This window comes from Macaca fascicularis, chromosome 3 (assembly GCF_037993035.2).
Source record: "Macaca fascicularis isolate 582-1 chromosome 3, T2T-MFA8v1.1".
In the NCBI taxonomy this organism is placed as follows: Eukaryota; Metazoa; Chordata; class Mammalia; order Primates; family Cercopithecidae; genus Macaca; species Macaca fascicularis.
In genome coordinates this window covers 142483484-142511444 of record NC_088377.1, presented here as the reverse complement: position 1 = coordinate 142511444, position 27961 = coordinate 142483484, and the positions used below count along the sequence as shown (strand labels likewise).

Genomic DNA, 27961 nt, shown 5'->3' with positions numbered 1-27961 from the left:
TAGCTAATGCTAAAACATAAAATGTGTGTTAAGTACAATGACGGTACATAATTGACACTGAGCAGTTTATCTTATAAAAAGAATAACATTTTAGATGCAACTAAAAATAGTACAGAGAAAATAAGAAACGTGAACATTTTAAAATGTTTACAAAGCAGAAAATACTTTTAAACCTTGAATTTAAGGTATTCTGGTGATAAGTGAATTAGTTTAACATCATAAATTTATCCTTCTTGCAGTAGATTCTTATCTCAATTTACTATAAAGACGCTGTAGTAAGTTACCATTGCTGATGTAACAAATTACTAAAAAAGTGATAGCATAAAACAACACAATTTATTCTCTTATATTTCTGGAGATCAGAAGTTAAAATCAAGTTCACCTGGTTAATGTCAAATGTCAGCAGGAGTGGTTATTTTGGAGGCTGGAGGGGAGACTCTCTTGCCTTTGCCCTTTCCAGCTTCTAGCGGCTGCCTGTATTTGCTGATTTGTGGCCCATTTTTCCATCTTCAAAACACATCCCTACAATGTCTGCTTCCATCACCATGTGGGCTTCTTTTCTGATTCCTTCTGGGTCCCTCTTATAAGGACTGTTGTCATTACATCAGTCTCACCCAGATAATCTCTGATAATCCTCCCATCTGAAGATCCTTGATTTAATCACATCTGCAATTCTCTTTTTGCCACATAATATATTCATAGCTTCTGAGAATTATGACATAGACATCTTGGAGGGGCTATTATGCAGCTTACCACAAAGGCTAGTAACCAAAATAGACCTTCTAAACATATGTCTACAAACCCAGAGTAAAAATAAGCTTCACGTATTAAGTGTATGTGTTTATCCAGTTCTTAGGGCTTGCTTCTCAAGACAATTTGACTTCCTTTTAATTTGGGGGTGGGATTTTAAGACTTTTCACCAGTAGGAAACCTGGCACTGGATGATGTTCATTCTTTTTTTTTTTTCTTTTTTTTTTTTTTTTGAGACAGAGTCTCGCTCTGTCGCCCAGCCTGGAGTGCAGTGGCCGGATCTCAGCTCACTGCAAGCTCCGCCTCCAGGGTTTACGCCATTCTCCTGCCTCAGCCTCCCGTGTAGCTGGGACTACAGGCGCCCGCCACCTCGCCCGGCTAGTTTTTTGTATTTTTTAGTAGAGACGGGGTTTCACCATATTAGCCAGGATGGTCTCGATCTCCTGACCTCGTGATCCGCCCGTCTCGGCCTCCCAAAGTGCTGAGATTACAGGCTTGAGCCATAGCGCCCGGCCTGGATGATGTTCATTCTAATTGTTAGTTCAATATAAGCAAATCTTACTTAAGTAAAGCTATGTGTTAGAGAAAATGTTTACAAGTTTACGGTAATCCATGAAATTTTCATTTTCAAAAATCAAAGCATCAGTCTCCAACAATGCAAGAAAGCAGAAGCAAATTAATCAATTTGGCTAATGCAGCTCACTAAGTATTTTGATTTTCTAGAAACTTAGCACCACTGAAAAGGGTTAAGATATCAGACAATTCTCTAAATGCATCAAGCATGCTTGAAAATGATTGTAGGAACTCTAATTGTCTTCAGTGTTTCTTTGATGAACTCACAACCAGTAAATTAGCCCATGGATCACAGCTCATTAGCATCTACAGAAATAATGTTAATGAGAAATTTAAAAAGCAAACAGCAGGTGCAGTTCTGTCTTTTCTTCATGAAGATCTCTCAGAAATACAAGGTCGGTCAGATTCAGTGGGTTAATCTTGCTTTTCTTTTAAAATACCCAACAAAGGCTAGAAATGGCATCTAGAGACCTTCTGAAAATAATTATAAACATGTACTCACTGAACAGAACTTTAACGATTTTATCAGAAACATAAGAAAATCCATTCATTACTTCTAATTCATTATTTATAATTTGGTATACTATCTGTTACTAAATCAAATGTGTTCCATGGGTTCCATACTAATACATAATTTTCTCTCATGATCTCTCAAGGTGCATTGAAATTCTGTTAATCATGTTTCTTTGAGAATGGGAGATCCTAACAGGACAGCCATTCCAATTTCTGTTTCCTATTCTCCTTACTTAAGTACCCAAGGTATGAATAGTGGGGTTGAAGGTTTTATCTGAGCAGTTAGTATGGAAATACAGACATTTTGGATGGGCACTGAAACATATCATTGTACAAAATGCCACTGCAAAATGAATTTCTATTTTGATATTTAAGAGGATGGAAAATATTGTTATCTTTGCAGATAGCAGTAGAAAAAAAAAGTGATCATGAAGGATTTCTGCTGTTAATGCAGAAGCAGTGACCGATTAGTTGGGAGGAGGGAAAACTCATGAGATAAAACCAAACACAGAAATAAAGCTGCAACCCAAGTCAAGGGTGTGTAATTTTCAGAATAGGATGGCCATAAGTGAAGAGTGGCAGTCATTCTTATAGGTAGTTGCGAAAGCAGAGACCTGGACTGCTTGTGGATTTTCACTGATTCAATGATTGGATTTGATTTTTTTTTTAAGGGATGCTAGGCTGTGTTTAAGATATGTAGTAGACATTACCACTGTACATAATTTTTAGTTCTCTTCCTCCTGGAATAACTGAGATCATGGTTCCTTGCTCTCTTAAAGTTAGGTGCACTTCTTGGCAAAAGCATTTGAGAGCCAGTGAGCAACTGGCCCTGCCCTCTTCCTTTTCTACTATGACAGGCAATGTCCTGGACAGTGGGACTTCTCCGAATTCAGATACCAGAGTGAGGTCTGTGTTGAAACAGAGCCTTCTACAGAAACATGATGAACACATAGAGTAAATAAGAAACAAAATGCTGCCGTTTATGCCACTGAAATTTTAGAGTTGTCAACCTCAGAATAGCCTATCCTATTGATGAGGAAGGACCCAATAATTTGGATTCACAACTATATTGATAGTTTGGATTTTAGATGTGGCAGAAATATTAAAAGCAGGGAGAGTAATTACACCTACACCACAGGGTGACTTGGTTATAAGTTATTACATCATAGCAACAAAGCTGTTGATCTTTCCTTTCACTTTCAATTCTGAGTTGTTTTTAAAATCGAAAAGTTAAATGTTTTCTACTTTTAAGTACAGGTTAAGCATTCCTAATACAAACATTTGCCACCTGAAATGCTACAAAGTCTGAAATATTTTGAACACTGACATGACATCACAAGTGGAAAATTCCACACCTGACCTCCTGTGACGGGTCGCAGTCAAAACGTAGGCCCAAAAAAACACATGATTTATTCAGTGTCCCCATGAGAAAAGACCTTCCCCTCCTGGCCCCCTTCAGCTGTACTGAATCTTTTCCATGTATGCCCAAATTCCCCGATGGAAGCACCCTCGCAAAGCCTAATAAAATGACCGTGTGCAGGCCTGATGCACCAATGTCAAGTTTCCTACAGTGCCTCACACGTGGTCAAGACCTATGTGCGTTACTTACTGTTTTGTTGTTCTATTCTTTGCTCTGTGGTTTAAAGATATTGTTGAGAATGTTAAAAAGGCCTGAAGATACCCCTGTGGGTCACAGTATTAAGAAAAAGAGGAAGCATTTATATTTTTCTATAGCACAGGAATTCAACCTGTTGGAGAAACTGGGAAGCAGTGCAAGTGTGAAATGTCTTACAGTAGAGTATGGTGTTGGAGTGATTACCATATGTGACCCAAAGAAAGAGAAGGATAAACCACTGAAGTTCCATACCGAAGGTAAAGAACAGAAGTTAATGAAAAATTAAAAAAACACGGCATAAAGCTAAAATTCAGATCTCAATCATGTATTGAAACAGTAGATCTGTCAGTGTCACAGTGAACAAATGCCACTTAATGGCATGCAGATCATGAAATAAGCAAAGATAGGTCACAGTAAACTGAAAATTGAAGGAAACTATGAATATTCAATAGGATGGCTGCAGAAATTTAAGAAAAGACATAGTATTAAAATTTTAAAGCTTTATGGTCATAAAGCATCTGCTGATCATGAAGTAGTAGAGAAATTCATTGACAAGTTTGCCAAGGTTATTGCTGATGAAAATTTGATGCCAGAACTAGACTATAATGCTGATGAAACATCACTGTCTTCATGTTACAGCCCAGGAAAGACACTGACTCCAGATGATGACACAGCCCCTACAGGAATTAACAATGCTAAGGACCGGATAACTGTGCTGGGATATGCTAATGCGGCAGGCATGCATAAATGTAAATTTGTTGATAGGCAAAATCTTGCATCCTTGCTGTTTTCAAGGAGTAAAATTTTTTACCAGTCCATTATTATATTGACAAAAAGGCATGGATCACAGGGACATTTTTTGTTTGTTTGTTTGGGTTCCCAATCATTTTGTTCCAGCAGCTTGTGGTAGAAAATGCAGGAAAGCTGGACTGGATGATGACTGGAAGATTTTGGTATTCCTTGACAACTGTTCTGCTCACTTTTCAACTGAAATTTCATTAAAAATAATGTTTATGCTGTGTACTTTCCCACAAATGTGACTTTATTAATTTAGCTATGTGACCAGGGTATCCTTAGATCAATGAAGCGTAAATGTAAAAACAGGTTCTTGAACAGCATGCTGGAAGCAGTGAACAGAGGTGTGGAAGATTTCCCAGAAGAGTTTGGTATGAAAGGTATCATATATACTGTTGCTAATGCTTAGAACACAGTGGCTGAAGACACAGTTGTGTACGCTTGGGACAAACTCTGGCCTGCAACTTTGTTCAGTGATGATGATGAGCAATATGCAAAAAATAAACCTTTATACTTCATCATAAAATGGAAGAAATAGATATCAGAGAAATTCCAGCTGCTCATTCATTGACCAATAGATAAATAGCTGAGATGGTTCTAAATCAAGGTGATCACGATAATAGTGATGATGAAGATGACATCATTAACACTGCAAAAAAAAAGTGCCTAGAGATGACATGGTTAAAATGTGTGATGGTTTATTAGAGAAAATGAGGAATGTGCATTCATAAGAGAACAAGAAATTATGTCAGTTTATAAGATTGAACAGAGACTCCTAAGACAAAAAACAAAACAAAACAAAACAAAACAAAAAAACATTGTTAATGAGGCAGACAACTCTGGAGAAAACATTTTGAAAAGCCACCTAGTAGATTGCCTCCTCATCCTTAGGGGACCCAATTCCTGGTCCCTCAACTGCTTCCGGTGTTTCTTCACACCTAAAAAAATAAAACTACAGTGTACGATAGCCTTTTAATAAAAACACTGCATCATAGGTGGAAACTGCAAGCCTGCCATTGTCTGTTGTTGCTGTTGTTTAACAGCTGATGCAGGTATTCTGATAATGATACTGTGCTGCTTAGTTACCCAGGACACATTTTATTTATTTATTTATTTATTTATTTATTTATTTATTTATTTATTTTTTAAGACTGAGTCTTGCTCTTGTCACCCAGGCTAAAGTGCAATGATGCGATCTCAGGTCACTGCAACCTTCACCTCCCAGTTCAAGCGATTCCCCTGCTTCAGTCTCCCGAGTAGTTGGGATTACAAGCACCTGTTACCATGCCCAGCTAATATTTTGGTATTTTCAGTAGAGATGGCGTTTTACTACGTTAGCCAGGCTGGGCTCAAACTCCTGACCTCAGCTGATCAGCCTGCCTTAGCCCCACAAAGTGCTGGGATTGCAGGCCTGAGCTACCATGCCTGGCCAGAACACATTTTTTTTTTTCACTGTATTAATGGTGTCATATTTTTTACTGTAAGTACTTATGTGTGAATAAATGTAAACAAATGATAGCTTACCAGTGGCATATAAATTCAGTGTCAGGAATGATGGTGATGCCAAACAACCACAGATTGTCCACATAGGTGGCTGACATGGGGACACCTTTGTTTTCTGATGTTATTTCATACACAAAATTATTAAAAATATTGTATAAAATTACCTTCAGGATGTGTATAAGGTATATATAAAATATAAATGAATTTTGTGTTTAGATTTGAGTCCTTTCCCCAAGATATCTCATTATGTGTAAGCAACTATTCCACAATCTGAAAAAATTTGAAATCAGAAACATTTCTGTTCCCAGGCATTTCAGATAAGGGATGCTCAAATCTGCACCTAACATGATCTACTTCAGTATTTGTCTAGACATCCCTAAGTCATCCACCAAACATAATTTTTATGCAGGTATATTAATGGAGGCTTGACTAACCACTATATAAATTAGTTGAATTTTAACTAATTTATTTCCTGCCAAAGTACATAGTTTTAATTGACAAGAATCTTTATTCAGCTTGACTAAAGCTCCCCGAGTATTTGTTTCAGTTTAAAAAGAGACACTTACAAAAATCACCATAAAGAGTAAATAACTACCTGTTGCTGAAAATGCTCTGTAAGGATTATTTGAAAGGTACCACTCGGGTTGAATTTTCTCCAGAATAAATACCAAAAATATTTAAATGACAAATCATACCATAAATGTATCTGGATAAGAAATATTTTAACTTGTTATCATCATCACTGTTACGAATCTATATTATAATAGTTTTTTTATTCAATGAAGTTTTTCTAATGTACAAACTGACAAGTCTCAGTTGAATGTGTTTATAAAATTTATGATTCTTTTCTTCCTTCAGAAGTGTCTGATACTAGATTCAATGATGACAGATCAAAAGGTTTAATTCTGAACTTACATGACTAAAAGTCAGAATGGAGGAAAAGACACTGGTTTCCCATCTCTACAGACCTCTGCTTAAGCAGAAGTAGAAGTAAAAACACAAATGGAAATATGCGGTGTTTCCACAGACTTGGGGAATTTATTGTTCCTTATGTTCATCTGAGAAATCTAACTGCAAATAATAAATCAGGCATGGAATGTCTACTTGTAACAACTCCTAAAGATTCCCATCTTATTACACTTTTGGATGGAAAGTTGACACTGAAATTAGAATAGGAAGGGAAACAGCAACTAGATTATTCATTGAATAGTTATCTCTTTCTGCCCTTTACCAAGCGACATGGATGTAAATTTTTAAGCAACAACATAATCATAAGAGTCAAAGATCACTGACTCTCTATGAACTGTAAAGTTGTATTGGTTGGTAGGAAGGAGACCATTAACTTTGAGTTTCTCTTGAATGTGCTCGAGCCTGGCCCTACATGTCACTGAGACTTGTTTTAATGTCCCAGAGTTGCTCATTATTGCAACAACCACGTCCAAGTTAAAAGAGACACCCAGCTGTGCTGAACTTTTCTATTATATTAGCTGCCTTTTTTAGAAGTAATTTTTTTCTACACTGATTCCCCAAATCAATACATTTCATGTCTTCCATTACAAGTTTCCTCAGCTGAATCAAAGTCTATGCCTATTAAATACCAAATATATAAATTCCATGAATATTAATCATTAAAGACAATAAATAGAAACCAAATAATCAAGCATTCAACAACATATGTGAGGAAAATGACAACAAAACAAATCTAAAGTAAGTAGGAAAAATTAATTTATAATAATAATGACAAAAATAAATTTGAAAATAGAGAATAATCAAGAATTATTCATCAAATGCTCATTACTTGGCACCATGCTAAGTATTTTATATGTATTAACTCATTTAATTATCATAAAATCATAATAAAGTAAGAGTGGAAAACAGACTTTCCCACATATACTCTGATTTCAAAAATAAATATAGTTGAAGGAAAATCTGAAATAATATGTTGATAATATATAAAAGATAAATCTACAAATAAATAAATTGTAAAATGAGAAATAAGTTAAAATAATATATATGTACTTTTTGGCATTAAGAACATTTTCAACTAATGTATTTGAAATGCTGATGCTATATATTTCAATGCCAACAAAACCTGAAAAGAGTAACACTAAAAATAACCCTATAGCCCATTTCTATTAATGCATACTCATGTAAACATACAAATTAAATTTCCAAAACCACCTCATAATGATAGCTTAGCAATTCTGAAACTATATTATGTGTATATTAGGATTGACAAGTAAATATAATGTCATAAATAAAGATAGGTTCCTCTACTGTCAGGGAGAATAGTTAAAAATAAGGAAAGAGGGAAGGCAGGAATAACTATGGTGTTGGATTGGAATCAGAATTATCAAAAGGAACTGATGATTTTTAATATGATTATAAATGGATAGCTACAGAAATGAATATAAACATATGTGCCTGCTTGAGTATACATACATCTGTTTTCTAGCTCTGTATACTGAAAGGGCCCAGAAGCAAAGATGCCCAGTAACAATGAATACATCTAGAACCCAGGTCTTGAATTCTAAATACCACTCTCTAAGAAAAGGAACCAGGGTTCCTTAGAAAAATGTTTATGTTGTGGGTCCCGAGGAAGAAAAAATACAAGATGAACCTAGAATGGCTTTCAGTGCCAGAAAATATACAAGTGTTACCCTAAAAGGAATGTGATCATGTTCAAGGGATACAGAAGCCAGCAGCCTGAAGGAATTCCCAATGTCCAAATCTGGGACAATTTAAGCAATAAAATACAGAATGATAGTAATGAGTTATAAATCATTGAACAAAAAAAATCTGTTAGTCCATACTGACACAAACAATTGAATAAAAACATAATTGGGGAAATCAAGACACCTGTTCCTTTTAATAGAACTCCAGTTACTAAATGAAATAAAAATGACAGAAACAGAAAATCACCATTAGGCAAATTACTAGAGGAATAATAGTTGCAGACAAAAATTGTTTATAGATGCTAAAATAAGTGGAATAATGTTTACATAAGGTATTTTCACAGTCTCCAAGTGTTTCTCCATAATGCTTATTAATTATAAAGAGGAAAATAGAACTTTTTCTGTGGAAAACCTGGAAAACATAACATTAACCAAATGATTAAAGTTAACACCACCAGTAATAAGCCACACTGACAGGATGTTGCTCCTAATACGATGCACTGAGAACGGCACGACATTGGTTCCTGATATCTCCACTGAATAATGACAAGACATCAGAAAAACCTAAACTGAGGAACATTCTACAAAGTAGCTCACCAGTAATCTTCAATTACATGAAGGTCATGAAAGAGGAAGATTGCAGAACCATTGGAGATTGGAGAAGATTGAGGAGACAACAACAAAACAAAATGCAGTGTGGAATCCTAGATGATTCTTCTTCTTCTTCTTCTTCTTCTTCTTCTTCTTCTTCTTCTTCTTCTTCTTCTTCTTCTTCTTCTTCCTCCTCCTCCTCTTCCTCCTACTCCTCTTCCTCTTCCTCCTTCTCCTTCTCCTTCTTCTTCTTCTTCCTTCTTCTTCTTCCTTCTTCTTCTTCTTCCTTCTTCTTCTTCCTTCTTCTTCTTCCTTCTTCCATCTTCTTCTTTCTTCTTCCTTCCTCCTCCTCCTCCTCCCCCTCCTCCTCCCCTCCTCCTCCTCTTCCTCCTCCTCCTCCTCCTCCTTCTACTTCTTCTTCTCCTCCTCCTCCTCCTCCTCCTTCTCCTTCTCCTCCTCCTCCTCCTCTTCCTCCTCCTCCTCCTCCTTCTACTTCTTCTTCTCCTTCTCCTCCTCCTTCTCCTTCTCCTCCTCCTTCTCCTTCTCCTCCTCCTCCTCCTCCTCCTCCTCCTCCTCCTCCTCCTCCTCCTTCTCCTTCTTCTTCTTCTTCTTTCTTCTTTCTTCTTTATTTACTTAGTTAGATGGAATCTAAATCTGTCATTCAGGTTGGAGTGGAGTTAGTTATATTAATTAACACAATTAATTATGGTGGTGAGATCCTGGCTTACTGCAACCTCCACCTCCTGGGTTCAAGCAATTCTCATGCCTCAGCCTCCTGAGTAGTTGGGATTACAGGCACGTGCCACCATGCCTGCCTAATTTTTGTATTTTTAGTAGAGACAGGGTTTCACCATGTTGGTCAGGCTGGTCTCGAACTCCTCACTTCAAGTGATCCGCCTGCCTCGGCCTCCCAAAGTGCTGGGATTACACACTGAGCCACCCCGCCTGGCCTAAAATAATTTTTAAAACAAATCAGAAAGAGACCAAATTATTATCAATTGCTTTAACTGCAATTAATTACGTTAATTGCAGTCTGACTGTATACCTAGAAAACCTAAGCAAATCTCTTAAACAAGAACAAAACAAAACAAATGTAACCAAGGAGAGAATTCAGTATAGTTACTTGACAGAAGAGAAATACATAAATATGTAACTTTGTAATAAATTGGCAATATCAATTTATTACATATATTGGAGGAGAAAGGATTTCATTCACAAGAACAACAGCCAAACTCTTAGCAATTATCATTTCAAATACCTGTAGAGACTATTTAGACAAAACTACTTAGCAACAAAAATATGACTTGGATAAGTAAAGTAAAACTTGAGGTTCCTGTATGAAAAATCTGCATATTATAAAGCTATCAATTCTAAAAAATTTATAGATTGACCAACATCAAAGCAGGGTTTTTTTTTTTTAATTTAACAGAAAATATTGTAAACTTCACCTAAAAAGATAAAAGACAAGAGTAGTTAACAGTGAATTATAGGAAAAGCTCTTGTCTCTGTCAAATATACAAATATGTCTTCAATTAGTTAAAACAGTGTGGGCTGATATAAGTGTCTGATGATCAATGCAACAAAGTAGAGATCAATGCAGCAATACTTATATAATGGGGAATTATCACAAGCCAGTGGAAAAGCAACAGATTATTTAGTAGTTACAGTGCAGTATGCTAGTTATAGACGTGGTCTCTGGATCCAAACTACCTGGGAATTAGTCCCAGCTCTGGTTCTTGGGTAATCACAGGTAAGATACTTAACTCCTCTGTGCCTCTCACTTTTTATCAGTAAAATGGGAGCTAGTAACAGGATTAGCCTCCCAAGATTTTGGTGGAAATTGCGAATTCTCAAATAGAAATTGTATTTGAGAATGCAAAGACTACAAAAGAGCCTGACACATAGAAACTGCTCAACATTCATTATGTTGCAGAGCTTTCAAAAAAATTGATGGAATGATGTGGATGATAAAAAGATCAATATTTCATCATCGATATAAATTCTAGATAGTTTAAATATCACATGGCAAAATATAAGTGACTGTTAAATCTCTAGAGATGGTGATGATATTTCTACAGAAAACAACAAAAGTTGGGGGAAAATTACCATTTAATCAGAGAAAAGAATTTATATATGTTGAAAAAACAAAATAGACATGTACAAAGGAAAAACTGGGAAAAACTCTTATGGCAAATCTGACAAAAAATTAATGTCATTAACATACAAAGAGATATTAGAAGAGAAGAATCAACGTTTCAGGAAGTTTTCATTCATGGGAGAAGATATTATATAACCATTCAAAATTGTGTTCTTGAAAATGATAATGTGAAAATAGTCACCATATTGCATACTGTAAAAAAATTAGGATTCAGAATTAGTTCTCTAATATGTCCTATGATGCATATAGAGATGATATATATCTTTTGTTTATATTTCTCAGACTTTTTCCCCTTAAATTTTCTGTTATCACCGAAAGTTTATAAGCGCACAAAATGAGAAATGCTAGATGATTGAAACTAAAGGCTAAGTGGGGAAAGAAAATATTATGAAGTCTAGACCAAGCTATTACTACTAACTAAAACTAACTGACTGAAATTTACTAAATCCAACACTGGGCTACTTAGATACCACTTAACATCTCACTGACAGCTTGTAATCTCTTTATGCCATGTACAAGCTTTATTAGCAATTAATACATAAAATTTAGGTCAATTCAACCAGAAATTTGTAAATAACCTATTATATGAGAGATAGAAAGAAGATAGGACATTGTCTTTGCCTTTATTGAGTTTACACTTCTGTGTGGAAGGGATGAGGATAAACACAATAGAATAACAAGAATATAAACAGAAGTTTATAAAAATTTTTGGAGATTAAAAGAAGAAAACCTATCAGTTGGAGTTAATCCATTCATGTATGCAAAACATTCATTAAGATCCCCACATATAATTGTTATTTTATTTTGAGATGAAGTCTCACTCTGACTCCCAGGTTAGAGTGCAGTAGTGTGATCTTGGCTCACTGCAGCCTCCACCTCTTGGGTTCAAGTGATTCTCCTGCCTTGGCCTCCCAAGTAGCTGGGACCACAGGCACCTGCCACCACACCCACCTGGCTAATGTTTGCATTTTTACTAGAGATGGGGTTTCATCACGTTGGCCAGGCTGGTCTTGAACTCCTGACCTCGAGTGATCTGCCTGCCTTGGCCTCCCAAAGTGCTGGGATTACAGGTGTGAGCCACTGTGCCCGGCCATAAGGGTTATTATAGATACAGACATCAGGAAAGTCCTCTTTGGAAGATGTGGCATTTGAGATTGACTTTGAAATGTGGAAAGGATCTTGCCATAAAGAGATGGAGCTGAATGGACATTCTAACATAAGGATTAGCATGGAAATTGGGTGTAGTATGGTAGGCAGCTCCATTTGTAAGTAGAAAAGACTACATAGAAGAAAGAGCAAATGGTAAAGTTGTAAAGCCTCATTGGTCCCATATTGTGAAAAGATGTAACTCTGAGCCTCCAGCATTTGTTCTTAATTTCATAAGCAATCAGGTAGTCTGTTGAACATTAATAATAAAAATATGTTTTGGAATAAAATAGATATTTGTCACTCTCTGGGAAAGAATCTATTACCTCTGAAACTTTGTGGGATGGTGATCTCTCAATGGGATATCTGAGACACTGCACTGAGTTTGTTGCCACAATAATAAACAGTATCATGTTTCTTGCATTTAACATCAGCTCAGAAAAGCTCCTCGGGATTCACTGTGGTGACAACATAAAGCAAAGTGATACAGTCACTGGTGGATGGGAAGTGACAGCAGCAGACACATCATGCTAGCAGGTAGCTCACAGAGATGAGAATGCACAGTTAATCAAAACGCCCTGTTGCCTGGAAGACCAAGAGGGAGAGTCATAGAAAATAAACATAGGCAGCCACTTGAGCTTAGAAGAGGAGAGACTCTATGTCATCTTTGAAGAAAGGAAAAAACAAAACCAATACAAAAATTGCCTCTAATCCCCATGTGTGCCATGCCAAGGCACATTTGTACATTTGTACATATTTCTGTGCATAGATATACATTTGCAAACATAAAACACTGTATTATAATAATAATACATATCACTTTGCGGCTAACAAGCCCTTTAAACTACATTTACCTTTTGCTGATTTCAAGAGTTCAGAATTTATGACAATTTGTGTAGAATTTAGAATGCCAGGTATTACTTTAAAGGCCTTGTTATGGTTGACATTGGAATTCAAATAATAATGATAGGGTCTTCATGGATTAAAAAATGCACAGTCATATATAATTATTTATCTGTGTCTGCTTGTGAGGCCAAAATTTTTTTGAGAGACTGAAGAAGTGTTTTAGTAGATGTCACGCTTTAGAGATTGAGTGATTTATTTTCTCTATGTCATTTTAGGGCACATTTACTGTCATATTGGAGGGGAGAGTTGATGTCATATTATAGGATGAGTAAACCTAGCAGCTCCTTTTCTGATATAGTTAATCAAAAAGGAATCAAGCCCCCAATTGCAAGGCTTCTGAATTAATGATGAATTGAAGGAGAAAAGAAGCAACAGCAACAGCATATTTGTAAAGTCAAGGCTTCAAAGTGACTCAGAACAGCTCACTTAGGTAATGAACTTAAATGGCTAAATTACAGCAAGACTGTGATTACCAACACAGCTGGGATCAGGCAAGCTGTGGCACAAGAGCGAAGCCACAGGAAAGGGAAGAGCCACAGGTCAGAAGGTCCCCAGAAAATATCTAACAAGAGAAGTAAGTTAACCAGAAATCAGCCATGTGCCTTAACCAGAAGTCAGCTGTGACATTTAGGCCTCTTCTGGAAGTGGATTATAAAGCTATTCCCTTTGGTTTTGAAAATGTGTCTTCATTCGTACATAGAACTTTAGAAAGATGAAAGGCTTTAGATATAATGGAATGGGGAAGCCGCTTTCATATTACAATGAAATTGATACCAGTGTAGATGGGTATAAGATGCTCAGGCGTTATAGCTGACTGTACAGCCAGTTAGTTAAGACATAAGATAATTCTTACCTCCTGAGATAATGGCTGTATAGCATGGTTGGAACTCTCCTCACTGCTCCCCAGCATCATTTTGATAGGTAGCTTCCCAGATCTCCAGGTCTTCCTTCAGTCCATGAAATTTACCATTGACCTATTATGTCAAAGCACTTCCTAAAACTTTCTGTTGGCTCCTGCCTTCTCAAAACCTAACAAGATCTTTTGCAACAAGACACCCACTCAACACACACAAGATAATTTCTATTTCTTTTTGTATTTATTTACTTTTGAGACAGAGTCTCAGTTTGTCACCCAGGCCAGAGTGCAGTGGTGCAATCTCGGCTCACTGCAACCTCCCCCTCTCAGGTTCAAGTGACTCTCATGCCTCGGCCTCTCAAGTAACTGGGATCACAGGCCTGACTAATTTTTGTATTTTTAGTATATACAGGGTTTCACCATGTTGGCCAAGCTGGTTTCCAACTCCTGGCCTCAAGCCATCCACCCACCTCCGCCTCCCAAAGTGCTGGGATTACAGTCACGAGCCACTGTGCCCAGCTGATAATTTCTAATCTTTTAGACTACTATATCCCAGGGAAAAACCTCTCCTCCAGCCTTCCTTGTTTTAAAGCCTATTTCATCACATACAAACACACACACACACACACACACACACACACACACACACACTCTTTACTCATATTTTTCCATTGTTAATAAACATGCTTATCAAAAAACACCTGCTTTTCCCCTCCCCTCAACCCTCCTTTTCTTCAGTAGTCAAATTGTCACCTTTCAACACCTATTTCAAGCCTTATCTTGACATAAAACTCATCTCCATCACATAATCTCTTTGACTTCTCTACTCCATCTCCCAAACCAGACTTGCCTATTAAGCTTCCAATTTCATATTTCGAGTAATGTGAAAATTGTGAAACTAAAATAGAATTTGAAACTATGTTGGTGCAGATCAATATATACCATATGTTAGTGGAAAGAAAAATGTTATATTTGTTTCAGTTTTCAAAGTCCAGTATATTAGCTACAACGTCTTCCTATGTAGCTCCATCCCAACAATAGAAACCTCCAGATTCTGTGGGCCAGGTGGCAAGACGATATACTAAATATTGCCTGGCTCATATTTGATATTATTATTTTTATTGGTTATGAAGTTTGACTCTCCCTACTTCCTGTCACTTTATTTTTTAAAACTAAAATAGAAAGTTTAGCCCCATTATTCCCTGTTGATTGTAAACTTTCAGGAAAAAAAATCTCGAAAAATAAGGAGATATACATACAATCATGGTTAGACTAAAATAAGTTTATTTTTGTTTAATAGTTCTTGCATTCCCTTACCATGATATATATGGAAATTTAGATATAAATGGAATATATTTATAGTCTCTTTGCCAAAAACTACAGCTGCTCCCTTCAAACTTAGCATTTCCAAAACTTCTGTCATTTCGGGAATATTGATTATTAATAAAATCAGGAAGGTGTGTTGTAAGATTTCTGGGTAGTTCCTCATGATTCCACGGATTTCAACAAGAGGAAATTTTCTAGCAAAAACTGGAAACTCAGCTTTTATTTTTCATTTTTGTAAAGTGGCACAAAGTATAACTATTTAGAATATATGTAAACAGGAAAGTACTAAAATATGCATTTGGTTAAAATGTATTTGATCTAATTTATCTCTGGCAATGTAAATGTTACATAGACTATAAGCTCATGAAAGAAGCGACCATGTCTAAACTGACGTTCATTTTATTGTAGTGGATAGTGTAGAATCTAGGGCATAGTAAGTGCAAAAAAAAAAAAAAAAAAAAAAAAAAAAAAAAAAAAAAAAAATGGCAACAAAAACAAAAACAAAAAAACAAAAAAACAACTTTTATTGGATCCATGGATTAATGACTACATGAATATATCTTGCTATCAGCTATTGTGCCATTTCCTCAATATTATCATGCTTAGCTAAAGTATAGTAAACTAGTCCTAATGTGCCAAGAAATAGTTGAATAAGCATGGGCATGCTATTTTACCACCCTGGGTCTTAGTATACTAATTTGTAAAATAAGGGGAAGGTATGCCCTGCTTACTACAAGGGGCAGTTTTGAGGATTGAATGAGAGCGTTATGCAAAAACATCTTGCAAACAGTAAAGCACTTTAAAAAAGGCAGTATTTGAACACTAAATTCAAATTTATACCTGAGTATAATTTATTAAATTATATTTATATAAATTAAATATACTCAGGTATAATTATATAAATTAAATTTATACCTGAGTTATTGACCCGATTTAAAAAAAAATGGCAAGTAGAAAAAAATAGAACATATAACAGGAGGCTTTGGCAAAAGCTTTACTCTTGGGATTTTCATATGGGTTATACTTTCACAACTGTCAAAGCAGATCATGCAGAATTTAAAGATATAGAACACTTACCTAAGAGAAGATGGCCTAAGGATGTGATACTAATTTTGATTAATTTTCTGTGTTCCTAAGTGGCTTGCTAAAGTGGGAGGACCAGTGAAATGGCCTCATTATGCAGCTTTCTGTGCTGGCTGTTGCCCATTATTGTACTTTCTGGTAACTGATTTGCAAAGTATGCTTTTAATGTTTTGTTTTAAAAATTCATTTTAGGAAGATTAGGAACAGAGAACATTTATTGGAACAACTACTGACAATGTTTAGTGGAGAAAAAAAGTATCCAATTTTCCTTTGCATACTATAAAGGAATAATTTATTGCAAGTAGCATTTTGTTGCCTTAGTGGAGATAACTTCCATTTCTTTAACATTCCAAACTCTATGGGAGATATTTCTATTCCATTCTCCCATTTTAAAATATCATGTTTGGAAAACAATATTACAAGACTGACTTCATTCATTCAACAAATATTAACTTGTTATTATGTGCTAGGCACTATAATTTTTTTTCCTAGTATTTTAAACTAACACATGTAATTTTACTCTATTTTCACCGCAGACTTGTGAAAATGATTCTGGAGTTTCCAAGAGAAAGTTTTACATCTTTTTTACCATTATATTTTCAGAACTTGGCTCCTAGTAGGTGTGACACATACTAAGTACACAGGTGCTGAGTAAATTCCCAGATGGAGAATAAACAGCATTAGCCTATAAGTCAGAGCCACAGAACCTAGACAATACGGTAGGTTCTACTTGCATCTCTGCTCTGCCTTAATTCATTTTCTCACCTAAAGTCATACTATTGAAGCAACTTTTATAATGATCCCCCTGCCTCTGTTCTCTCTCCTCCTCACTTCATCCCCCACAATGTGACCAGAATGTGACATAAGTCCCATGATCTCAATCCTGTGCTTCAGATCTTTCAGTGGCTGCCCCTCACTGAGTAGCATTTCTTCATCTTTTCCCCCAAGCTTTCCTAATGGTGTGTTAGGATAGACATAAGCCCACAGAGGGCAGGCTTCACTGGGTCTCCTCCGAGTAGCCAGTCACAACTATGGCATTTCATTCAAGTTTAATTGTACTTAAAAAGGTATATAAGGTCTGCATTCCTTTCCGTAAAATACCCAAGCCTGTTTCAATTTCAAGTTTTTCTTTTCTTTCAAATCATCAAATAAAAGTGACACTCCAGGAAAGGCACCACCATGTGGATCCTGTCAATTTATTACACTTGGGTACATATCTTTGTGCCACCCACCCACTAGCACCCAGGGGTACATGTATGTCAGTAAGAGAAATATACCACTATTTATTTATTTATTTATTTATTTATTTATTTATTTATGAGACAGGGTCTGGCTCTGTTGTCTAGGCTGGCGTGCAGTGGCGCAATCACTGCTCGCTGCAACCTCCATCTCCCGAGCTCAAGCAATCCCCCCACCTTAGCCTCCGGAGTAGGTGGAACTACAGGTGCACGCCACTACACCCAAGTAATTTTTGTATTTTTCTGTGAGTTGGGGTTTCACCATGTTGCCCCAGCTGGTCTTGTACTCCTGGGCTCAGGTGGTCTGTCCGTCTTGGCCCCTCAAAGTGCTGGATTTACAGGCATGAGCCACTGTGCCCAGCCTCTTTATTAAATTAAATTAATTAATTATGTTTTTGAGACGGAGTATCGATCGCTTTGTTCCCCAGACTGGAGTGTGGAGTGCAGTGGTGTGATCTTGGCTCATTGCAACCTCCCCCTCCAGGTTCCAGAAATTCCGTGCACCCCGATGCCCAGCTAATTTTTGTATTTTTAGTAGAGATGGTGTTTCACCATGTTGACCAGGCTGGTCTCAAACTCCTGGGCTTAAGAAATCTGCCCAACTTGGCCTCACAAAGTGCTGGGATTACAGGTGTGAGCTACCACGCCCGGCCCTCTTTATTTTTACATAGATAACATTGTGTGTTTTTTCTTATCATGTACAAAATAATATTTTGAAGCACATATACATTGTGGAATACTTAAATCTGGCTAATTAATAAATGCATTACCTAACAGAGTTAGGTGGTAAGAACAAATAACATCCACTCTTTACATTTTCAAGAATACAATATAGCATCAACCACAGTCACCTTGCTGTACAATAGATTTCTTGGCATTTATTTTTAAAATCTACCTGTAGTCATTAATAAAGCAAACAAGGCCCTTTGTGATCTAACTCTAGCAAATTTTTTTTTTTTTGCCTCATTCTGTGAAATTTCACATCCTTAGCTTTCTCTGCTGCTTTGCCAGTTCTGATCCTCAGAAGAGTCTCTGTTTCTTACAAACCTCTACATCACATCTTTGCACATACTGTGTGCTTCACACAGAATAACTACTCCTTGACTCACTTAATAAACTCTACATCCTCAAAATCCCAGGTTAAATTTGACTTCATCTTCAGGATCTTCCTCATCTGTCCCAGAACAGCCCAGAGGTAGTCCTGCTTCTGCATTTCCATGACATTTTGTGCATTCCCAGCACTTATCATGTTATCAGAACAATCGTTTTCAGCATGAGTTTATTGTTACTCAGCATCTTAGTGTCTGGTGTCTTAAAGATGATGATATTAAAATATTTGTAATTAGCATAATCAAAGAAACCTGAAAAAATGGGATAATCATATCATTTGAGGACCATTGCTTTAGAAATATTTTCAATTGTTGTGTGATTATTTGAAAGAAAGTTGTTTAATATAATTGCTAGTTAGCATATTTAAAATATTATAGAATTTTAAGTCAGCCTTTGGTTTTTAGAATACAGACTTCGGTCTTCAGGCTTTAAGTAATCATGTAAAGCAACTAAATGTACTTCTTTTTTCCTAGATAATTAATATGATTATCATTACATCAACCAATGTAATAATTTGCTTATCACATACAAAAGAAAATTAGATTTGGCACTTAAACCTATCATATGGTAAACAGTTGATCTCTTATTAGTACATTGCAAGAAGAAATGAATAATTGCAAGGTCTAAAACATAGCTCACCATTAAAAATAAGTATCTGAATTATAATATTATGATTGGATGTTACCTCATATAGAAAGCACCTGGCTTTGACAAGAGAAAAAATTGAATGTTTCTAAGTGTATTGAAATTGTAGTCATGCAACCTAAATTTGTCTTTCTGGCAGATAATTGCTTTTCACGCACCGTAGAGGTGGGTATCAAGTATTTCTTTTGGGTAATGTTTATTCCCTGAAAAATGGAACCAATAAGAGGCTTGTTTCAAAATTCCACATGTCAGTTTTATAGTGTTAGAATGCCTTTGAAACAAAACAAAATATTTGACTTGTAGTTCATCTTTTTATATTGGGTCTTCAGTTAAAATTTTTTTTTATGTATTGAAGTAAATTCCATCGCCCAAGGGAATTTGTTCTTGCCTCTTATCTTTATTGATTGAAGTAGAATTCTAAAAATCCATCTAGGTGAAAATACATTGTCTGGATTTTCCTAGCTATCATATTCGAAGAGACAAATGAATTTTATAATTAACCACGGAAATCACCTACTCAGTAGCTAAAATAATCTTGCATGGACTATGTTTTTGATAAAAGAAAAATTCTGGCCTGAATCATGTTTATTACTTATAAAAGACTTTCAAATGCTTCCAAAATATATATTCAAACCATGGACAATAACTAACTCTTTTCTTGGTTTAGTAAAAACAAAACAAAACAAAAAATGTAATAAGGATGGAGCATTCACTTTGAGAACAGGTATCATGTGTAAAACCTGTGTTTGGTAACTCCTCCATTCCTCAAACTCCCTCCTCCCCTCACCTCATCCGAAGACGTGACACATTTTCCTCCGTGTACTAAGTAGATACTTACTGATTGCTGTGATTGATAAGATAAACCATACCCTAAAAACATAACTTCTTGCAGTTTGATTGAACTCTTGAGATTGAAACAAAGGAAAAGAAGAAGTGCATTCATATTAACAAGCTACTTGAAAGTTACAGTGGATGATATAATTTCTGATGAAATGTTATCCCAGATGAAAATATGTTTAGGTATTTACATATTCAGTATAACATGGACCTTCTCAGCTCTGTAATCATGGTGTATGTCTACAGGTTGAATTTAGACATAGATATTAGTTATGATATGAATTCATGAGATTCATTTTTAACAAAGTAGAGTTTATATTATTAAATAGCACTTGACTGTTTTAAGCTATTATCCTTGGAGATGAAACCAATACACATGAATTATAAAATTGATTTCAGGGTCAGTTGCTAGAATGGGATAAAATAAACCTTTTGAACACACATTATTTTTAAAATCAAAATAATAGTAACATTTGTTCCTTTTAAAAGTCAACTTGCTGATCAGTATTAGCTCTAAATGACTTTTGGCCATTTCCTAAAATTGCATTTATCTAAGAATTATATAAATTTGTCACCAATGATGATATTCAAATAAACTTTCCTTAGATCTTTTCTGAATAGGAACCCTAAAGCTGTGAGTGACAATGTGCATTTGATAGAAATATAGAATAACCAGAAGTTAAGTTAAAATGGGACTTCAAAGATAGGATTATTCTAGCTCATATTTCACTGACAGGCCAGACCATTTAGGTACTAAACCAAATGTTCATGATATTTGGGCTCACTGTCCTCTGCCATACTGCCTTGAAAATTAAATATATGTTATTTACATATTTTGAAAATCTGAGTCACTTCATTTGACATTTATACACTGAATAGTATTTCTTAAAAACAGAACTATATACGATTATTTTAATGTAACTTTTGTTTCTACTTCTTTTTCTTTTCCTCAAAGAAAACAAACACAATTTTACTTTGCAGCATATGATTAGAAGGACTGACTTGAGTCCCAGCTTTTCAGATAGCTTTTCAGACTATTCATTTTCATGTGAATTTTTATACTCTGATATGAAAGGTATTTTGCCCTTCCCTGAGACTGCTTTGGTTCACTGGAACTGTCACTGTTGGCTGGTAGGAAATAATGGGTTTGACTTTAAGTAGTAACATCTTGTAGACGGTTAAAAGTATTTTTTGATACAATGTTAAGTGATGCATTTCCTAGTGGAGACTCATTTTATAGAATAACATTGGGCAGAAGTATTCTCAAACTAATGAGTTATTATTTTTACATCAGAATCAATAATAGAAAACTTGTTAAACGTTCTACAAATAGTAAATGTAGAACTTAAATCAAAATTTTCCTTATTTTTCTAAATAACTTATAAGCATGAAACATGAAGGATAGTTTTGAAATCTTTAAAAATGTTAATTTGCTCAATATGAACATATCACTTTGATAGTTTATTATATATATTTTGATGTGTGCTTTCCGTAAGTACCCCAGCTTCTCATTTTTATCCTATAATAATCTGAATGGAAAAACAGATACATGCTCCTAAATTGTATACTGAATTCTAAAGAGAAAAAGTTTCCCTCAAACATTTTGATTATAGCAATCAGTCACAAAGAAAGTTCAGAAAATGTATAAAAAACTTCAATATTTTAAAATTATAGTGGCCATAGGGAACACCTATATGAACATTGTGAAATCAGGGAAAAATAAAGCCTTAATTATATTGTGAAAACATCATTCTGTATATATTCAATTGCAGAATTATTATGAAATGTGGAAAAATAGAAGGATTTGTGTCTGTAACAAACAGTCTTTTAAATTATTTGCTTTACAGTTACTTAGAAAAGTCCTGTGATGGCATAATGCCTGATGCCTAGAGCATAATAGAGTGTTATTATGCTTATTATTGCTTGCTGTTTCATTTTGTATTTGAAATTACAAACCAAAACACTGGCAATGATACAATTAATACCTGATCAATGGAACTCTTCATCTGGTAACAAGTCTTGGCCTACTCTGCTTTACCCACAGTAACTATTAGATTAAAGACAAGTGAAAGTATAAATAACAAAACCAGAGTGATATCTAGCACAATGGCCATTGATAAGAAGGGTTGCATATAACAAAAGCATGCTTGAAATTGGAGACTAAAATAAGTTTCTACATTGAAGTTCAAATTGAAGAGGAGTATAGAATTTGTCATTCTATATTTACCTAGTTTCTATAGACAAAAAGTTTATTATCAAAGTTTTTATATTGTATAATGACATACCCAAATTATTGAAAAATAGTTACCAAATGTTAGAGCTAATCTAATTTCATTTCATTGTTGCACAGATTGTTTGAAATACAACCATCCAGAAATAAACACGAGTTTCTCTCTGGTGACAGCCACGGAGGTGGATCTCTCACATCCCCAACTACAGGGAGGGTAATTGAACCACTTGGAAATCCATGTTGGCATTTGCATAAGGCCATGCTCCCCTTGGGCTTCTCCTAGCCAATGCCTGAGCACATCTTGGAATATTAAACCAGGCTTATTTCTGGGAGATATTGGCCTCCATTGACAGGCAACTCTGGCTGAGAGGTTCCTCAACAGTCCTGCCAAACTTTCCTTGGAACTCATCTGTAGTCTAAGACTCTTCTACTCCTACTTTGCCCTCCTGTCTCGTCTCCTCCCCTGTCTCCCCTTTCTTTTCCTCCCTTCTTCACTTGGGGTTAGACATGCATTTCAGGCTGATGATTCACCTGGTCTTCTCCAGCTGGCTGCTCATCTTATCTTACTGTTGATTCACCTAATACATTTGTTGTATGTTTAACTTCATTTTGATGTGTGTTGCTTGGAAGACCCATGCTAACACATATCCCTATCTAAATGATTCCTTTGATTGCAAAAATTTTCTGAGTGTAATTCTTGTATATTTCATCTAACTGAACTAACTTACATTGCTGTAACATATATTCAGATTATTGTTTTAAAAAATGCAAGTTAATATCCATATTTATTAATTTAAGACTTTAAAAAACATTAAGACACCAATGTTCTTTGAAAACTCTCAGCAAAGTCAGATTGCCATGAACCTTACACATTTTTAGTGCTGCTTTATTCTGAAAGCATGTGTTCATACATTTCCATATGCTGGTTTCTCACCATGGAATAATCTCCTCCCTTTTCTTTCTCTTGTAAATGCCTATATTTTTCAATATTCAATTCCACCTTCAGTAAAAGTTAGTTTCTTCAGCTGGGATTTCAATATACTATAATGATAATACTAAAACACAGTAGTCTTTATGAGAAAAGATAAGGACTATTCATTTGTAGATATAATGATTTGCTTATGTAAATTAAAAACAACATTTGCTAAATTCCAAAATGGGAAAAGTAGCTGTGTAAAAGGCAAGGAATTTTGGGGGTACAGGGAAAAGTTCTTATTAAAATTTTAGAACAAGGAAAAATCTGTGAATAAATACAAGTGGATATAATGTGAGTGACAGTATAAAGTTAACATTGTCCTCTGTTCTTAGAATAAAATGCTTGCCACTGAGTCTTTGTCTCTCCCACCTTGATGTTAGCTTTTTTTTTTTTTTTTAATCTTCCTCTGTCACCCAGGCTGGAGTGCAGTGGTGCGATCTCAGCTCACTGTACCTCCCACCTCCCAGGTTCAAGCAATTCTCCTGCCTCAGCCTCCCAAGTGGCTGGGATTACAGGTGGGCACCACCATGCCTCGCTATTTTTTTGTATTTTTAGTAGGGATGGAGTTTCACCATGTTGGTCAGGCTGGTCTTGAACTCCCAACCTTAAGTGGTCCACCACCTTAGCCTTCCAAAGTGCTAGGATTACAGGCCTGAGCTGCCACACCTGTCTGATGTTAGCTTTTGACTCAGTTGCTGTATTAATCTGTTCTAATGCTGCTATGAAGAAACACCTGAGACTGGGTAATTGATTAAGAAAAGAGTTTCAATTGACTCACAGTTCTGCATGGCTGGGGAGGTCTCAGGAGACTTACAATCATGGTGGAAGGGGAAGCAAATACATCTTTCTTCATGAGGTGGCAGAAAGGAGAAGCGCCAGCAGGGGAAATGCCAGACACTTCTAAAACCATCAGATCTTGTGAAAACTCACGCACTATCATGAGATCCAATCACTTTCCACCAGGTCCCTCCCATGACACCTGGGGATTATAGGAACTGCAAGTCAAGATGAGATTTGGGTGGGGACACAGTGAAACTATATCAGTTGCCCATTTTTTACTTATAAGAACCTGCTTTAAACTCAAATGTATATCACCAAACTTAACGTTCCTCCTTATCTCTTCATCCAACCAAAAATTTTCTTTTAATTCATGACATTAATCAAGTAGGCTTAAAATTTCTTTTTTTTTTTTTTTTTTTTTGAGAGTGAGTCTGGCTCTGTCGCCCAGGCTGGAGTGCAGTGGCCGGATCTCAGCTCACTGCAAGCTCCGCCTCCCGGGTTTACGCCATTCTCCTGCCTCAGCCTCCGGAGTAGCTGGGACCACAGGCGCCCGCCACCTCGCCCGGCTAGTTTTTTGTATTTTTTAGTAGAGACGGGGTTTCACCGTGTTAGCCAGGATGGTCTCGATCTCCTGACCTTGTGATCCGCCCGTCTCAGCCTCCCAAAGTGCTGGGATTACAGGCTTGAGCCACCGTGCCCGGCTGTAGGCTTAAAATTTCACAGTCACCTCTGACCTCTTTCTCTTTGTCATTTCTTATATTCAGAAAATTACTTGTGAATTCTTCTGAAATACATTGTAATCTATTACCTCCATTCTGTTATCACATTCTCTACACCGATTAGGGACCTTACAGCCTTGTATTCTACTAGACTATTTCTTCCCTTCTAATACCCTAACATTTCACATGCCTGCAATTTACACTTCTCAAAGTATCTTTTGAATTGTGTGCCCTTCCTGCTAAAGTTTTTCAATGGCTCTCCCTTACTCACTGAATAAAACCTAAATCTCATTGCCTGGCATTTACATTTCTAAAATCTGGCTCCAAACTACCCTTCCAAATTTATCTCCCTCTTGAAAATATTGTGTGACCCTTTGGTTCTGAAAAACTAAAAGGTATAAAAAATACCTGGGGAGCTGGTTAAAAGTTAAGACTTCTCAGCTTACAATTCCAGAGATTCTGGAACAAAAGTTTGAGGGTGGGGTCATTGACTCTCCCATTTGTGTATATTTTCCAAGTGACTCTGATACAGGTGGTCATCATATTACACTAGGAGAAACACTTACATTTAGCTAAAACGGAACAGTTTTTCTTGGTGAGCACTGCTTTTCTTTTCTGTCTCTTTAGATGGGTCTATATTGTCCTCTCATCAAGAAAAACTGTTTTCATCCATCTATTTTTTCATTCATTCATTCATTCATTCATTCATTCATTCATTTATTCATTCATACAAGCCTACTGTGAGTCATGCTGAAAATAACTGCCCCATTCAGCTTTCCATAAGACATATGTTCCTATTTTCTTTTCATAAATAATTGCCTAAGCAGTTGAAACAAATATTTTATACCTGGTGATATTCATTTACACCTGGAGTTATGGTTTATATGTGAATATGAAGAAAAGACTCATGAAATTGCTTTTGGCAAATCCTTCAGCTACCCAGAAAATTCATATGGTTACCATATACAGACTTTTAGATGGGTTTGGAAGCTAAAACTATTTTAATGTAAAGTTTCCTTATGTGGTTTGCAAAACATCCTGATATTTTAAAATTCTACTTTATTATCAAATGTGTAATAGGAAGGGGTCATCCAAGGATTGAAACATTGTACCTGGGTGTGAGTAGCAAGGTCCCTTAATCGTGTTCTGGAATAGCCCATTCACATATTTGGCAACACATGTTTTTAGAATGCTTATTGATTGGACCTACTAAAGTGAAATATTTGTTAAAAATGGTTAATCAGCAAGTACTCTAAGGAGAAGAAGCCATCTGTGAGCCTGGATGCTCATTTCTGCCTTTGTAATTTCTGCAGCTTGAAGAACCTCTGGAGTTGCCTGACAGTTATTATCTGACACATTCCTCGTATAATACATCGACACTCCTAACATGCTTCCTGAACCTTTCTTCTAACCTAAAACATCACCACCTTCCCCAAAACCTGAGCTGTCTCATAAAACAATTTTCTTTCTGATATGCTCATTTGACATCTGGTATCCATCTGAATGCACATGTGGTGAACGTGCAGCAGCAACCCAAGAGGGCAGTTAAAAACTTACCCACAAAGACGATTTCCTTGTTTGACTTCCTCCCTATTTCAAGGTGTAAATCAAGTGTTGCTCCAGAATGAATAGTTTCTGCAATAATGATGGAAATAGAGTTTCTGTGTGTGGTTTTGTGTGTGTCTCTGTGTATGAAATAGAGTTAAATGGCTTGAGAGTATATAAAAATAAAACAATAAATGGGGAAATAACTTATAATAACATTATGACATTTTCCTTCCAAATTCTTCATTTAGTAATATTTAAATTATAACCCAGTAGTTTGAATTGTGAATTCTTTGATCAATATGAAAGTACATAAAAAGAAAAAAAATCAATCTTTGTAACAGCAAAGATTTTCTCCTCTGTCTTTGCTTAGTATCTTGAATGGTGTAAGATATCGATTCTGCTTTAAAAATAACAGCTCTACAGACAGTTTCCTAGAGTTGAGATCGCCGATCATTTTAATTTTCTTTAAAGCTGATTTTGCAATCAGTGCTCACTACACAAAGACGATGTTCCAAGAACCAGATGAAATTGGGCTGTTTCTAACTTGCTACATTTTTCATCCTCCTCCTTAAACACAATCATGAAAGTATTTAAGTGAAAAAGAGGAATGATGACTTAAACGTTTGAGAATGACTCATAGTGTTGAGGGGCTATGCTAGATCTAAAATTTGCATTTGAAATTTTCAAATGGAACAATCCCTTCCTGTAGTTAATAAATCATCAGACATACTATGCATTTTTTCACTTGACACCAGAGTTCTTACATTGAATTTACATTTCAGTTTAAGGTTCACCTTTGTCATCTTAAAATGTATCCTATTACAGAGAGAGAACCCAGGATAACATGCCTCCTCATTTAATATTCAGTCTTTCCTCAAGCTTACAGACACTGTAAGCCCCGGAGAGCACTGCCAAATGTTTACTTCTTATGGAGAACCCCTTTTCAGCAATGAATTTTTATCCATTTGGCATGATTCTGTAATATGCTTCCTTTTCAAAATTATGAACTCCCACATTACAAATGTTCTTTTATTTTTTTTCCTCAGAAGATAAGAATTTTAGATAGTATTCCTGTCTGTGAAACTACTCGGAACTCCAAAGAATCACTGGAAAAATAGCCACAGGTAAGGAGGTCAGGGTATAGTGAAATGAAACAAGGTAAGTCATACACTAATTGAGCCTAACTGCTTGTGCTATAGAGAATACATTAGTCTTCTGATAACATATGTCCAGCCAGTTGTTTCTAGTCTGACAATAGTGTGGATCGACAATAAGCCCTGGGATTGCTTGGTGATGCCTCCTTCGCCTAATTTAGACTGTTCCTACACTTAATGTTCACTTTTAAAGTTCTGGCCAAAGATCTAGAGAGTAATTTTTCCCTGCATACT

At 35.9% G+C, this 27961-nt stretch overlaps 1 protein-coding gene and 1 long non-coding RNA gene across 24 annotated transcripts in view; one reads left to right on the top strand and one right to left on the bottom strand.

Annotated features, from left to right (window-relative positions):
* MAGI2 (membrane associated guanylate kinase, WW and PDZ domain containing 2) overlaps window positions 1-27961 on the bottom strand; it is a 1469004-nt gene that overhangs the window by 935035 nt on the left and 506008 nt on the right. The gene's annotated exons all lie outside the window — the stretch shown is intronic.
* Window positions 27572-27961, top strand: part of LOC141409906 (uncharacterized) — a 40589-nt gene continuing 40199 nt past the window's right edge. The window contains exon 1 of the long non-coding RNA XR_012432737.1: window positions 27572-27697. This is a non-coding gene — a long non-coding RNA (uncharacterized lncRNA). The remainder of the gene's footprint in view (window positions 27698-27961) is intronic.